Here is a 16,659-nt window from a genome sequence, read left to right as displayed (position 1 = left end):
GCGGACACAAGGCTATTTTTCGAGAACTGCCCATCACCCTTTACAGCCATGAATTCTTAGTTTTGAAAATATTATTTATTAACCACTGACAACAACACATTAAAATTTTTGCATAAATATATTATTATCAAGAATATCAAATGATATTAGCCTTATTATTTGCCTTATAATATCAATAATATCCCGTTTACACGTGCAAGGATTTACTGCTGACAGTACATATTATCGAGGCAAATAAATAAAGTAAAATGCATGTGTAAACATGTACTATCACATACATGGATCAAAAAAGTTCAGAAGCTTCTGAATTGATGACTGAAATGAACAAATAGACCTGCGCGGTTGAACGATAGTGGCGAATCTGCCGGTAAAAAAAACGAATTACACCATGCACTCATTTTGAGGTTAACCGATTTTCACTACCTGTCAAATAGTACCATAACAATATCACGTCTCGCTTACTCTTGAAGAATGAGATTGGCGAGCCAGCCAGAAATCAGCCAAACATTGATTTACTGGCTTCACCTGATTTATTCAATCGAGTACATTCCATCTTATTTATTTAGAAAGAGAGTATTATGGCATTACAGCGATTGGCTAATGCGCCATAATACGTAATAAATACAAATAATAACCAATATAACAAGAAAGTAGAAAAGAAAGTATGTGCTTATGTAGCTATTCAAGTAAAACGATAAAAACAATTATAAATTTAGCCTATTAAACACGTCCACAAACATGATATAGTTAATAAAAAATAAATCAACCTGTATGGTGCCATCAAATAAGTTAATCGCACGATACACAGCATCATGAAACATCGCATTCATCCTGCGATAGGGTAGACCGTAGAGTTACGAGCGATTTTGGTGAAAACATGTAAATTAATATTATTTAATTAATTCAAACGCATATTGCGGAGACTACGCATATGTCAAATGCTGTCTCACTTGCACTTATGCTTAGCCTTTGTTCAGGCCATAGGAAAGTATGAAAGACAGGAAGGAGGGAGACAATTTTAAGAAGTTTTGGGTGATACTTCATCCGGTAGACGACAACTGCTGTGAATGGTGATAGAATAAAACCAAATAAAAATGTAAAAAAATATTTATTTATAAATAATTATTAAGTAGTATCAAAAATAATATAATATACTAACTTATTCACTGAGGACGGCATATTATACATATTATGTATAAATTTTGTTATACCTATTAGAGAAAATTGTGAAATTCGAAACCACATCTATCGTATACATGGTGAGTACTTTACCAATTATGCAACCAACTCAAATACTATCCATGCAGAAATTTTCAGACAACTACGCATCTGGGGTATTTTCAAATTGCGTCAATTACAAATATCATTTTTTATAATTTTAAATCAAAGTTAACAACAATACTAACTTTCATCCATAGATGGTGTCAAGATCTTTCCAGCTTTTAGGTTTAATATCGTACTTACTAATTTGTTTTTATTTTCATCAATAACATTCTTTTACAAGTAAACTATTAAATATTCAGTCTTGAATAAAAAATATTTCAATTAAAAATTTGTTTCGTAAAATTATTGTTAAAATATGTATTTTGAAAATAAAGATTGCTCAACATGAATTGGACATCTGCAAAGCTTTTCTATACACAAGGCGGCTATCGACGATAGTTTATCATATTTATGTATTGGTTAGTTCTTGCAATAATTTAAGTTAATCCCTCCAAACCAAACCCGCCCCGCACCACACTCGGTCTTAATTTTTTAAGGACAATGGCTTCTGTCTTGGAAGGTACGAAGGATAGTCTAGCTAGTTTACCCCAAGCCTCAAATGATTGTAAAGGCTTCGCCAACGCCACTCTCAATCTTCACCCTGCTGTCAAACAGCAGCGCATCATCTGCGTAGGCGATGATAGTGCAGTTGGTTGGAAACAGAATTCTAAGAAGATCATCAAAGAGCATGTTCCAGAGTAAGGGCCGAGGACAGAGCCCTGTGGACATCCTATGCTAATGCGCCTCTCTATTGTGGTAGAACCAACTCGAAATTCAATCGATCTGTTTGTGAAGTAACTTCGAATTGACGTGAACAAATTTCCTGGTGGCCAGGAGGCACTATCAAACGGACCTACTATGTCAAGGAAAACTCCAATAACGTATTTATAGCAAAAATTTTCAGCGATGGCAATCACATTGCTTATGGCGTCCTCTGTTCATTTGCCTTTTCTGAACCCAATTTGCCTATCAGAAAGCGGAGCGTGTTCTTCCAGGCGGGCTTCAATCCTGTAGCACAGAAGGTTCTCCAGCACCTTGCCGAGAGCCGGCAAGAGTGTTAGAGGGCGGTAGGCTTTGGGGTTTGACGGGTCTCGACCGCCAGGTTTGGATATTACCTTGAGTAAGCCCCGCTTCCAGCAGTCGGGGAACGTGCCGCTCTTGATGTAGTCACTGAAAAGGTTCGTGATTTCTGGCACAGCGATAGCCCATGTGCGCTTGACAGGTAAATTGTCAATGCAGTACGGGCCTGGGGCTTTGCCCGCTGACAACGTACGGAAGATGCGATCGATCTCCTGTTCGGAAGGCAATGATGAGTGGTCTGTGTCGATAGGGAGAGCAGCCTCAAAGCAGGCCGTCCTCGTTGCATCATCATCCCTGGACTCATCATTCAGTGGGATAAGCGCCTCGAGTCGGACTACAGCCGTTTCGTCTCTCGATGCCACACATGAGGCTCATCGGTCTGAGTCCCAGCCTCATTGCGCGATATGGAGGACCCCAGGGGTCCGAACTACCCTCAACGGTGACGAAGTTTCTCCAGTGGTCCTTCTTGGCTTGAGCGATTGCTTTCTTGTATATGTATCTTGCAGATCCAGCCATGGATGCAAGTTCGATAGAGGCAGGTGGTTGCTTGAGTCGGCATGCACATTGGTACACCTTGCGTGCTTTCCTAAAGGAGTCACACAGGTGCGAAACTTGCTGGGTCCACCACGGCGACTGGCCAGGTGGCTTTGGTTTGCAGCGGCCGAGTGAAGATTCAGCTGCTCCGGTGATGTCTGCAGTCAACCGTGATGAGGCAGAGTGCAGGTCCGGAAAACAGGATCTCAAAGACCTATCAAGCTTTTTGGAAAGCGTCTCTTCATACATTTTATCCCCCAACGATGATGGCACTTGTTAGGTAAATACTGCATGAGCTGGGTTTGATTTTCAGTTCCAACCAAGCTTTCGTCTATACTCAATTGTTCACGAGGAGTGTAATGACGTTGAAATAAATTATTTGTATTATCAATAAGAGGTTGAATATTAGCACATGGATCATATGTTCGTGTTCCAGGACGGGGATGATTTTTGGTGTTGGCGATATGAAAAAATTTTAGGATTAGTTGAAATCGAGTTCTAGAAAACATTTCATGAAACATGGAAGATACGAGGGTGGGTCAATAAGTCCTTAGAAAAGCCGACAGGTGGCGCGACTAGTACTGTAAGCGGTTTGTTTTCATGCAGCGGCACTACCGATTCAGTATGCTGCGAAGTTTCAATCAGATTGGTCGGGTTGTTGTGTGTTTCTCGTACATTTAAAAAAAAAATTTGCTTGTTTACAAAAATGGAGAAAATTGAGTTTAGAGCTGTTATTAAACATTTTAATATAAAAGGGTTAACAGCAAAGGAAATAAAAAATGAGTTGGATTTAGTTCACGGCATATCTGCTCCTTCACTTGCAACTATTTATAAATGGTTAAATGAATTTAAACGTGGTCGTACATCAACAAAGGATGAACCACGCTCAGGACGTCCTGTAGAGGTGACTACACCAGAAATGATCAATAAAATCCACGATATGGTGTTAAGTGACCGAAGATTAAAGTTGAATGAGATAATTGAGGTTACAGGGATCTCAAAAGGTAGCGTCATTTCTATTTTACATGACAAATTGGGCATGAAAAAAATTTCTGCAAGATGGGTGCCGCGTTTGCTCACAGTCGACAATAAACGCAATAGGGTGGTGGCCTCTAAAGCCCTGTTGTCGCTCATGCAACGCAATCCGGATGAATTTTTTCGTCGCTTTGTGACTGTAGATGAAACATGGATACACCACTATACTCCCGAGACGAAAGAACAGTCAAAGCAGTGGATTGCGAAAGGCGAACCATGTCCAAAGAAGGCGAAAACCGTAAAATCAGCTGGTAAGGTTATGGCTACTGTATTTTGGGATGCACGTGGAATTATTTTCGTTGACTATTTGGAAAAAGGAAAAACAATAACAGGGGATTATTATGCATCTTTATTGGACCAGCTAAAAAACAAAATTGAAGAAAAACGGCCTCATTTAAACAGGAAAAAAATCCTCTTTCATCAGGACAATGCCCGTGTTCACACATGTTTACGATCAATGGCTAAAATTGAAGAATTGAAGTTCGAATTGGTCGACCACCCACCGTATTCGCCAGATTTAGCCCCCCCCCCAGTGACTTTTTCCTTTTCCCAAACTTAAAAAAATGGCTAAGTGGACAATAGAGGTGGGAAAACTGGTCGATTTTGAAGACTAAGTATACCTACTACCAGTATAAAAAAATACTTGGTATCTAAACTTGTTCCAAAATACTTACTAGTATTTGAAATATCAGCTTTAATAGAATCGTTAAAAATACGTCGGCTTTTTGAAATGTCCCATTTTCGAGACAGGTACAGCTGGAACTGTGGCGCTAGTCACTCATGTTTCAGTAGTTATCCATTTATACAATCACGCATATAATTTGAATTCAGTTTATGATTACAAATTACAATTATAACACTAAAAAATCGAGAAACTTGACGTGACGAAACCAGATAAACGCGTAGTCAGTTAGCGTTATCAGAACTCCGTTATTCCGGCTTGCGACTGACGTCAATTCGATGTAAATGTCTTACTCAACTAAAACTAAAATTAAAACCCGTCGCATACTAAACATACGCGAGTCGCGACGCCGAGGCGATGATTTCATACGTGGCAAGACTACGAACTAGCTAGCGGTCGGCGAGATCTCATACCATGCATCGAACTCCTGGACTCGATAAAGTTTCATACTCTACTGAAACCAAAAACTCTTAAACCTAAAACCCTAAGGCGAACTCAAAAGTATCCTATAAAACGAACACGTGACCATTTCTGTCCTTCACTATACCAACTTTACAACAGAGGAGAAAGGGAGAACAATGACAGTTGAGTATAATATCACGGCTAGACATACGTGTATCATGATATCTCGCTCGCGCGCATTTAATATCAATAGCGCTGAATAGCGAGTCACGGCGCAGATATTATCGAATGCGTTCGAATTCGAACATCTAATACGTTTCAAGTTTCTTGAAACAAGTTTATTGGGCAACAAATACTTAGTATGGGTAGTTTCATCCGAAACTTAAGTACACAAACTTGTGACAGTATTTCCAACTCACCTCTAGTGGACAACGTTTTTTTTCAAATGAAGAAGTCATCGATCGGACAAATGCTTATTTTGAGGACCTTCCGAAAACTTATTTTTCTGACGGTTTAAAAAAAATTGAGAAACGTCTAACCAAGTGTATTGAGCTCCAAGGAGATTATGTTGAGAAATAAAAAAAAATACAAAAATAAAAACTGTTTTAATGCTTTTTTCTAAGGAATTATTGACCCACCATTGTATTGTGATTTTTTAGTGAACCAGTTTAATTCAATTGTAGGTCGCTTACTTATGCCCATATTTATAATACATGCGAGAAATCCTTTTAATTTTGCCATAGAAATATTTGTCCATCCTGACGTGTATATTGTCAAAGAAGCGCTTGGTTGTGAAAAATGATTACTTGCGTAATCATTCGTCAACTTGACAAAATCATTTAGCAGAGCGTCAGTGAAAAACAAATTAAAAATATGCAATTGGTGACGCAGTGGGTGGAGGTGCACGTTTTGGCCCACATAATTCTTGGTACTGATTAGATTTAGGTAGGCTGTCACGATCTTCAAAAACTTCTTCCCAATCGTCATTTTCACAGTTTTCTACGTATTCAGTATTTTCACGATCGATTGGTTCGGATGAAGATAAAATTCGTCTGCGAGATCTAAGCGAACTAGAAGTGATATCAGAGACATCACTACCCGAAGAAATTCCCCACTGCTTTGATCGTGCTGCGTTGATTCGTTTTCGCTTTCCAATAAATCGTCAACAGTTATTGTTCTTTTAGACATTTTATAGGATTTTTTTAAATATCACTTTAAGGGCACACATGCTTACCTAGAGTTTCTGTTTTTTCATTTAAAGTTGAACTATGACATTGAATACTAGGTATGATTTTTAAAGTGAAAGTGATATTATGTTACATCTCTTTTACGCATGCTAATATGATTAAAAAGTTTTTCTTTCTCTTTCTGTCACATTCGAATTTGATTACCAAAGTTTAAACATTTACTATGCGTATTAGCTGACGTGCTTCGTCGTTTACAAATTATAACATGAATTTAAAAAATATATGTATTTATAATATTAAATATATTTTATAATGTACACAGATTTTTTTAACAACTATATTATATATACTTTTATTTATTTGTCGCATATTCAAAATGTTCTTGCTATATTAAAATCTTTTTTTTAGCCGGCCAAGTAAATCCGTATTTTTGGCCATAGACTAATAGAAAAAACTCTCTGCTGTCAGATTATGTTGATAGCAAATTGCAAGATACCTAACGAAGGAATTGTGTTTTATATCAGGAATAAGAAACACTATCTGTAAGTACAATATTATGTTATTTATTACTGTAGTAGTATTCTGTGTGTTTTGCATATATTATTCAAGTGTTAATTTATTGTTTTCTTAGTCTACATTAGTTGCGTGGTTAGTTTAGAGGTTATTGCGAGAATGCCTGTGATTTCATATTTATTTGTTTGATATAATCTAAGGCGTTCTAGTTGTTATTAAACATGTTACCTACCTGATTACTTTATTTTAGTTAATCAATCTTTTTTGATGCTTTGTATTATCACTAATCCGTTTTAATTACCATTCTTCAAACAGTCGCACACTATAAAAGATTAAAAATCACACTATTAACAGTTCATATGTTATGTTTTTTGCAGATGGAGAAAATGTCTACCGAGATCTTTGCTTGTCGACGGTTTCATATGAATAAGATGGAATGAAATAAATCTTTTAATTAATAATGAAATAAATCCGACTTTCGGCGTACGATCCGAACATGGCGTGATTCATATAATATTATTTATGAAGTAGACCATCAAGCATATATACCCATTTTATAGATTTAATAGTACAATTACAAAAGGTAAATATAAAGTGACTAATGTTTGTAACCTATAGCTATGTCTATCTCGCATACATATTTAAAAAATAAAACAATTTTATAATTACATTTTTGCACTAAATTTATTATCGATAATGATATAAAAGTTGCTAAATTGATTCATAATATTCTAAAATATAATATAATTTTGCATATCAGTTACTTGTATCATATCAGGTATGTCATTTGGTAGAGCTTACTCTCCAAGTCTTTTCTTTTTCATCCTCAATATCACTTTGATATTAGAAACATTGTCTTTCTAACACCATTTCAAAGACTTTAAGTTTTCTAGATGCTGTATATTAATTCTTCTCTTCGGCTATATCTGCATCTTAGTTGCAGCATATGGATACAATGCGGCGCCTCCAAGAATCTCTGTCACTCTAGTTTTTTTGCATCGTTCCAGGTCATACTAGCAGCCCGTAACTCCGCCAGATATGCTATATAGATAGTATTTAGCGGCCATCCAGGACGCCGGAATCCGGTTGGCTTGAAGAACAGGCAAACCAGATTGGGATTCTCTTCAGGCACTCGCAGCACGTGGCCGGGCCAGGTACAAAGTTGCGTATTCACTCTCAACGTGATGCGAGGCTATTTGGTGCGTTCTTTTATCTCCCGTTACTTCTAAAATTACCGCACACCCAGTATCCGTCGTAAACATCTGTTCTCGAAGCTCAGTATACGGTTGCTCGGAGCCTTTGTAAGGTGCCATGACATAAAAACTAGTAAGATATTTAAAATAGCTGCTAGAATGAATACATTGTTGAAAGGAAATGAAAACTGATAATATGATATATCAATTAATTTGTCCATCTGAAGTTGTAGATATCAGTTAATAATTATGTGTTATACCAGTAATTAAATGCTGACTTCAAATGAAAATTGACTATTAAATATTGAAATAATATATTACCAGTTTTGATTTTTTTAAGTACTATACTATATCCATGGTTCATATTACAATGTCATAGTAAAACTTAGAAGAATAAAATATGTCGTAAGACGAAATCAATCTTGGGGTTTTAATATAAGTTAAATAAATAGTACACAGCTAATTTGTTATTACTTTGAATACATGCCATGTCTTTACATCAATAAAAAACAGAAAAACAATTTAATAATGTATAAATATTTATATAAGACTTAACAACGTCTAGTTAGACATCTAGTTAGACACGATGACCTCCATTTAATTTCCTCTTATTTTAAAATTCACCAAGATATATCCTAATAAGTAGGTAAGTATATTACATTTGTACATATAATAAGTAAATCAAGTACTTAACATAAATAATTATACTGTAAAATTAAATTACAATTGAAGCAGTATATATGGACCCCACAGAGTAATTAACAATATAATAATTTATATAATTATATCGGGTATATACTATATTGACACATTTTAATGAAGTCTATTTTTCTTGGTACCTACGTTCAATGATAAATGTTGTTTTATATTGTAACATAAACAATGGTAATATGCATTGATCTTTCTGATTTTTAAACTGTGATATCTATTTTATATATCTATTGATTTCTATGTGTATTATTGATACATTATTTATTTCAAATACAATAATTTCAAAACTAACAGTAAATAATATATAGAAAGCGTCATGTTGTTTAGTTGGAACATCTACTAGGAAATTCCATCCAATCCAAATTCAATTTTTACCAGGTGGGTACTTGTAGGTCAGTTATTTTTGGAATAAAATGAATCCCTTAAAAAATATGAAATAAGAATAGAATGATAAATATTTGTGAAAATTTACCAAATCAACATGTTTAACGTGAATATTTTCACACTAAAATGATAAATATTGTTAAGAAAATATACACAAACAGTTCATTCAGAAGTTATGACGTTTAAAAGATCCCGCGAGTTAACTCGTGCGTGGCACTGATCATGAGGTGATATCAGTTATAATCATTTATGAGGAATGGTTATAAGCCATTGGCACAACCAATTTGGTTTTTGACCTTGAGAACAAAATGTACTTTTTACACGGAACCAAAACTCACGGCTGCAGAGACGAATGCTTATACAAAATATGGCGCAGTGGAATCGCCAGCAAGATCAGGTATCATTATTTAGATGTAAGTATACATATTATTTTGAATTTCATAAAATTACACTCGTTCTGGGTGTCTCGTAACAGTAAACTATATTAGTAAATTAGATATATCTTGATGAACTATAAAATAGTGATGTAATATAGACTTGTTGAAAATATATTAAGCATAATAAAATTTAAAATAAAAATTTAGAAATTCAGCCTTTCTGGTTCTCTAATATTCATAGATCTACTGGTTCTGGGATCTACTATTTCTGGCAGTAGACAATTCATATAAAAGTGATATATCTTTTTTTCAATCTTTTCAATCCAAAATGTCTCGTCTTTTTTGATTAATTCTATTTTAACAGGAAAATTATGTCCCGTCCAAACTCCAAATAAACAGACATCTTTCTTAGTAATATGAAGCTGCCCCTGAATCTGGAAGTACCAATCGTGATTTTTATCTATTACCATATTCCTGTCTTTATCTACTTTCCAAAATTTAATTTTTTTCTGTACAATAGCTTCATCTGCACTTATTCCAGCAGCTGAGAAAGGACATTTTATTTCAATAATTGTATCATCATCGCTGATGCCATCTGGCGTTGCACCGATAAAATCATACACATCATCGATAAACAATCCACATCTCTCAATCTTAATCCGTTCTTGTACACTAAGCTGTTGTAAAGCTATTGATTCATTTTCTTTACCATATTTTACCGCTTTCACGTTGGCTAATGATTGGCTATATAATAAACGTTTTACCAAAGGCCCAAATTTTGTATTTTCTCGCCGCTTACACACCTTACCAAAAACAGAGGCAGTAAGAAGGTTTCGTCGCCTTTCTAGCCATTCTGCACATTCAGATTGTAATACGGTGCGTCTTTCTATATCCCTCCTCTCATAGTTTGTCAGTTTGAGTTTTTTCAAAAAAGTTTCTTTTAACAATTGATATTGATTTTTGTCCATATCAGGTTTTTGGCAACTCTCTCCATAATCTGGATTAGATAAAGGAACAGTATGTATTGGTTTTCGCCAAGATTTTCCTATTTTTTTTTTATTTATTTTCAACCTTCTTGATTCTAAGCGATTTATGAAGGCTTTTGGGCTATTTTTATAAACTTGTTTTTGAATTGTGCAATGTAACTTATTTGTATTAAATGCGATTACCGCCGCTGCACATCGTCCCATGTACGATTGTCTTTGAGAGTAGTTAATTCTCTTGCCGCCTACAAATTTTGCAATCATGTTATTAAAAGATTCTGAAATATTAGTAGAAAAATTATAAATTAAACTTTTTGAATTTAGCACCAAACGAGAATTATATATCATTAATTGAGAAAATAGACTGCATTCTTTTAATGCTGGTACATAATTTACATCAAGCATGTCCTCTGTATTTGGTTCATTTGTACAAAAATATGGTAGACAAGAAGTATGGTCTCCAAAAACATGGTGCGGTCCATTAAATAAATCTTTTTTCAGAGCGATAACCTTTTCTTCGAAAGTACTATCTTGTAGTTTTCTATACTTGATTGCACCTATGACGGCTTTCCGCAGACGTCTTTTTCTTGACGCAATGATTTTTCTTACATTCAAGGGATATCTTGTGTCTTTGGTTAATGCCTCTATTTTGCCACAATAATTTCTAATTAAATGGTTTTTACATTCAACTTTCTCGACAGTTACATTCGGATAAGGGTGACAATCAAGAATTTTTTTGTATGTGCTGGAATCTCCATCAGCAATCAATTTTGAATAAATCAATCCATGTGTATTAATAGATTCTTTAAAGCCTTCTAATATTGCTGTAGATTCCATTCCACCTGACGGACCGGTATAATTTAAAAAGCATTTATGTTGTTGAGCAGGGATATTTTTATTTTTAGCTTTGGCGCACAAATCGCAATATTTATTTTTCACTGACATGTACAAAATCTTTCCGGTTCTTTGACCAATGATCGTGGCAGCGCCAGATGCTGCGGAATAATTGCATCTGTATGAACGTTTCGACCAACAGCCGTCTGCAACAACTGATATCATGGGAATACCAGAAGAATCGACGTCACCATTTTCGATTGCAAGTTGTCGCTCTTCTTTCGCAGCGTTTTCCATACTCTTATTTTTGGTTTCTTCAAACCACTCGTACACCTTCTGTTGACTCTTTCTGTATGTTCTTGCTGTAATCGATGGTACGTCAATTGCTGAACACATTTCTTCCAGATTTGAAAATCCACTGCCGATACTGATTATTCTGGATACAAATGCGTCACACAGATTCATTTTGTTTTTGTTCATTTCAGTGGTATATAATTTTAATTTTTTACCACAAAGTTTACATTGAATAAAAAATGTACTACTAAAGTTATCCCGATTTTCCCCAAAAATTTCTAAATGTGATAAATTACAATTAAATGGAGAATCATGGTGGCTAATTAATTGAAGTTGTTGGAAAAAATATGAAAAGTCTATAATTCTACGGCCTTCTACACGGAATTTAGGGCTTGAATCTTCAATTTCATTTTCTATAATAAATTCTTCGTGTTCGTGTTCAAATGTGGGATGAAATTCTGGTTCAGGTAGTATGCTTTGAGGATTTCCATGCTCAGGCATAGTCTTCGGCAATATATCAATACTATAATACATTCAAAAATATTAGTTTAGTAGATAGTTAACAGAAAACAAAATGTATAGCTGCTATTAATTATTGTACCAGATTATAATTTTTGTCACAGACACACTAATTTCGAATAAGACATGGCACAAACATAATATAAAAATAATATAAGTACAAATGATCATTATACTTAATTGTGTGTATTAATAAGTAATACGCAAAACTTCCTTTTGCAAGATAAATAAATATTGTGAACCAAAATTTTCTGTGAAATGTGGTTTTTTCAACTATGTATAATTATGTCAAATTATAAAATAATAATTTCAAACCTTTGTGTTTTTAATGTATTAATATTTCCATCTTTTCTCCTACGTCTTTTTTTGGAACTTCCAGCCATCGGATAGTGAGTTCGTGGCATTTTTTGTAAGTACAATCGATATAAATAATTGTGATAATATTGTTAGGTACCTATGTCAAAAACCGAGGATGAAAATTTCGCATTCCCGCTGAAATAAATGACGTTCATAGTATTGCCAGGCTAAACTTTCGAAATTAAAGTTAGTTTTTAAAAAAAAAATTACATTGGAAAATATTATGTAAGTACAGGCATCCATTATTATGTTATTTGATGAAAGTATTCTTTAAAATCATCTGTATTATTATAATCTCGCAAATTCATAATTTAGTAAAAGTTAAATTTTCTGTAATATAAACATCAGTAGGTACCTAACCTATGTTGATTCATAATTTTGGCTAAGTAAAAAATATAGATATTTTTACTTCGCGATGTGTTTGGGGTGTTCTAAATTATGTAAGTATGTTTAAATAACAAATGTGAAATTCGTAAAACCTCATGTGTATTATTTATTAAATAAAAATAGTAAAACTAATAGTAGATACAAATGGTGAAAAACTTCATTCTCTTATTTACTAAAATATCAATTCAATAATATTTTAGTAGATATGGCAATACTGGACGACCCGATATATGTCACTGAAATAAAATAAAATCTATCACAATTTATAAAATACATACCTACTACAATCATAATTATTTTGAATGTAGAGGGAGATAGTTATAGAAAGGGACAGAAAACTGATTGCTATGTTGCAATATTAGGCAAAATAGATTGCAACAGTGTTAAAAATTATAATGTATGATTTAGTATGACATAACGTAGAATTGACGCAAATACAAATTTCTTCAGATTTTTTTTTGTTTTGTCCTCAAATGTCAAAATATGTTTTCCTTTTGAATAATATGTTCGAATTTGTGTTTGTTTCGCCTATTTTTGTGTTCAATTTGTAGCATTCACTTTTATAAACATATTTTTGTACAATACTTGTGTGTTGGCGTATTTTTTTGGTCATATAAAGTTAAAATAATACCAGCTAAAGATTCCATACATCATACACCAATTCGCAGGTGGGTCTGGCGGATATCAAGATGGTCGAATATTTCGTGGAAACAGTTGTTTTAAAAAGGTCTCTATTTAGTATTACAAATTTATAACTAACAAGATATTTCATCATTTATTCAATGATTAATGATAAACCTTCTGATACGTAGCTTTATATTATTTCGTATGTCTATAATTGTAGCATATTTAAATAACAAAATGTCCACTCGCTTCCATTAGATTTAGAACCAATAGAAACTGCAAATATTATAATTATACTGAATATATTTTACTACATTATGTTTTATAACATTACAACTATCTATAATAAATCGTTTGAGATAATAATTAAGGGAAAAATTTGTCATCATCACAGCCTATTAATGTCACAAAAATATGGCTTCGTTCTCAATTATCACGTTTCACGGTTTCAAAGAATATTATTTTACGTCATAAAAATACTTTATGTAGTTATCAAATGTTTTACATAAATATTTGACGATGAATAAGCTTCATAATGATATAAATAGTTTTTCTACAAATCTTACGTACTATTCAGGCTTAACCTCTGAAAATACCAGAAAATAGCTGACATGGAACACCTTCCCCCTTAATACTTATGTGTAAATACAACGACTGAGATTCGCGAAATCGCACGAGAATTCTTCAAAAAAATCCGGTTAAGTATCGAGAACTACTGTAAGAGACTGAAGTATAATTTGTTAAAAATGTTTCATAGCAGCACCAAATAAGCAAAATGTTAAAAGCTATATTATATTTTTTCACATACTACGAAAAGAATAGTGGATATTCTTTGTTACATCATCATACTCATGTGCAAGTTTATGAAAAATCACAATATCCCATTCAATATTCATATATGAAATATAAAACAACCAAAAGGAATATAAGAACTTCCTTTGTAATAAATAATGTTTTATGATTTGTATGACATTCATTATTTTGAATAAAATTGGTTCACCATACACTTATGAGTTATGACATGACTCAAAATATAAAGAGTGCAGAGCAAATAGTATGGTTTATCCACACCAGATGAACAAAGACCAAAAATAATTGAAGAGTGACATTCCAAACCGGCCTTAGTCCAAAATTACAAATTTTCATGTTTTGATGGAATCCGATAGAGTGTGTTGAGATCTATATTCTCACTAAAACTTATATTTTACAAAAAATCCTAAGTCTCTTAAATTTGATGTCGAAATGTGCCTTTTTTCTCAAAACAGCACTAAGGTAACGGTTGATTCTTTGCAAACTGGCCTAAGGATATATGCGCATGCGCAGTTGAACTCTTTTTGCTACATTTACGCTTCAAGCGGCCATAATATAATATTGTAACACGTCAGATTAGAAATGTCAGACGAAATATTAGAGAATTTGTGTTTTATAAGTTCATGTGCACATTTTTATTGAAAATGATCCTACATTGTAGTATTATTTGCCTTTTTTTTCTCAAAACAGCACTAAGGTAACGGTTGATTCTTTCCAAACTGGCCTAAGGATATATGCGCATGCGCAGTTGAACTCTTTTTGCTACATTTACGCTTCAAGCGGCCATAATATAATATTGTAACACGTCAGATTAGAAATGTCAGACGAAATATTAGAGAATTTGTGTTTTATAAGTTCATGTGCACATCAGTAAACTATTTTTTTATTGAAAATGATCCTACATTGTAGTATTATTATATAATATATTATTATGCTGTAAAAGTTACAATGTTTACCTTTTTATCAAAAAATGCATCAAAGTGAAAGAAATTTTATATAATTTTTATTCATTAATCATCCCAACAGAACTGTCCATGACCACATTCTATTACACAATCATAATTGTATACACAAAAGACACTAAACTTTATTTTATTGTGTCCCAAACTGTACTTAGTACAGACTTAGGGCCATTTTGAAAAAAAAGTCAGTTTTTGAATGAATTTTTTTGGAGTTTTACTATACTTTTTAAAGTTATTTATATACTATGTTTTCGAGTCTTTGAATTTTCTATAAAATTGCCAAACATTATAGTACCGAAAAGTTAAGAGGTAAATTGCAAATCACAAAAATATGATTATCTCAAAATCAGATTTTTAGACTTAGGCCGGTTTGGAATGTCACTCTTCAATTATAACAAGTCGTAAATTTGATTCCAAACTACCGGCCGATCAGATGGGTAGTGTGGACAGAAATATCGGCCGGGCAGGAGTAAAAGCGTTAACAGCCCCTCCCTTGGCTATGTTAACTTTTAGAGTGAGATAGACAGTTTTGACAGTTTAGACCAGGGGAGGGCAAACTTTTTGGATGGAGGGCCAAATTCAAGAATTCGAAATGAGCGGCGGGCCGCAAGCAAAATACCATTTTTAGATATACACTATTTATTATCACGAAAAATAAACATTACAAAAAAAATATTGAGAAGAATGAAGTGGTGTACATTTTTTAAATTCAGGTGTTAATTTTGTAGTTGATTTTCTCAAAACTGCTTGTAAATGGACATCGGGGATATTTCACCGTAAAGAATTTTTATTGAGGTTCATGATCGAAAATGTTTGTTCATATATATAGGTTGATCCAAAAATAACGAACATTTTTCTTGCATAATCTTCAAGTTGGTCGAATTTGTCTGAATTAAGGGCATTGTAAAATTTGGAGATTTCTTCACGGCAATGCAATTCTCTTAAATCAGTGTCACACTGCAGATCAATAATCTCAAGTTGTAGCTCTATCGGTACACTATCAATATCTATTGAAAATGGATCGCGTACTATTGCTAAACTTGTCTAATTTTTCGGAAGTCACCAAATCTTTGTGAAAAATCGTCATTCAGGGCTTTAATAATTTTACCATATTCTTCAAATTTATATTCTGGTATATTCAGCAACTTCAAAGTTGGAAAGTGGTCCGCGTTGTTATTTCATATTTGTCGAAGGAATAACTTGAGTTGTAATTGAAATCCATTCAAACTTTTTACCTTATCTTAGGCATTATATTTTTTTCCTTGCAACGCAGAGTAACAGTATTTAAATGTGTCACGATGTTCAACGTAGAAAATAGTGGTTACATAGTGTGAGACGAGACGCAAGAAAGACGTACTGAGATAATACATTTTTACGAAACAGCAAAAATTCTTCAAATTGTAATCTATTGTCAATATTTTTTAAAAGATTATAAAAAAGTTATTCGTAATCAGAAGTACAATTAATGATTGCGGGCCGCAAAAAAATACCCGGCGGGCCACATGCGGCAGTTTGCCCCCCCCCCTGG

The sequence above is a fragment of the Rhyacophila brunnea genome, unplaced genomic scaffold, assembly GCF_057557595.1.
Source record: "Rhyacophila brunnea isolate RB1 unplaced genomic scaffold, BYU_Rbru_1.0 scaffold_14, whole genome shotgun sequence".
NCBI lineage: Eukaryota > Metazoa > Arthropoda > Insecta > Trichoptera > Rhyacophilidae > Rhyacophila > Rhyacophila brunnea.
This window is presented reverse-complemented; position numbering follows the sequence as displayed.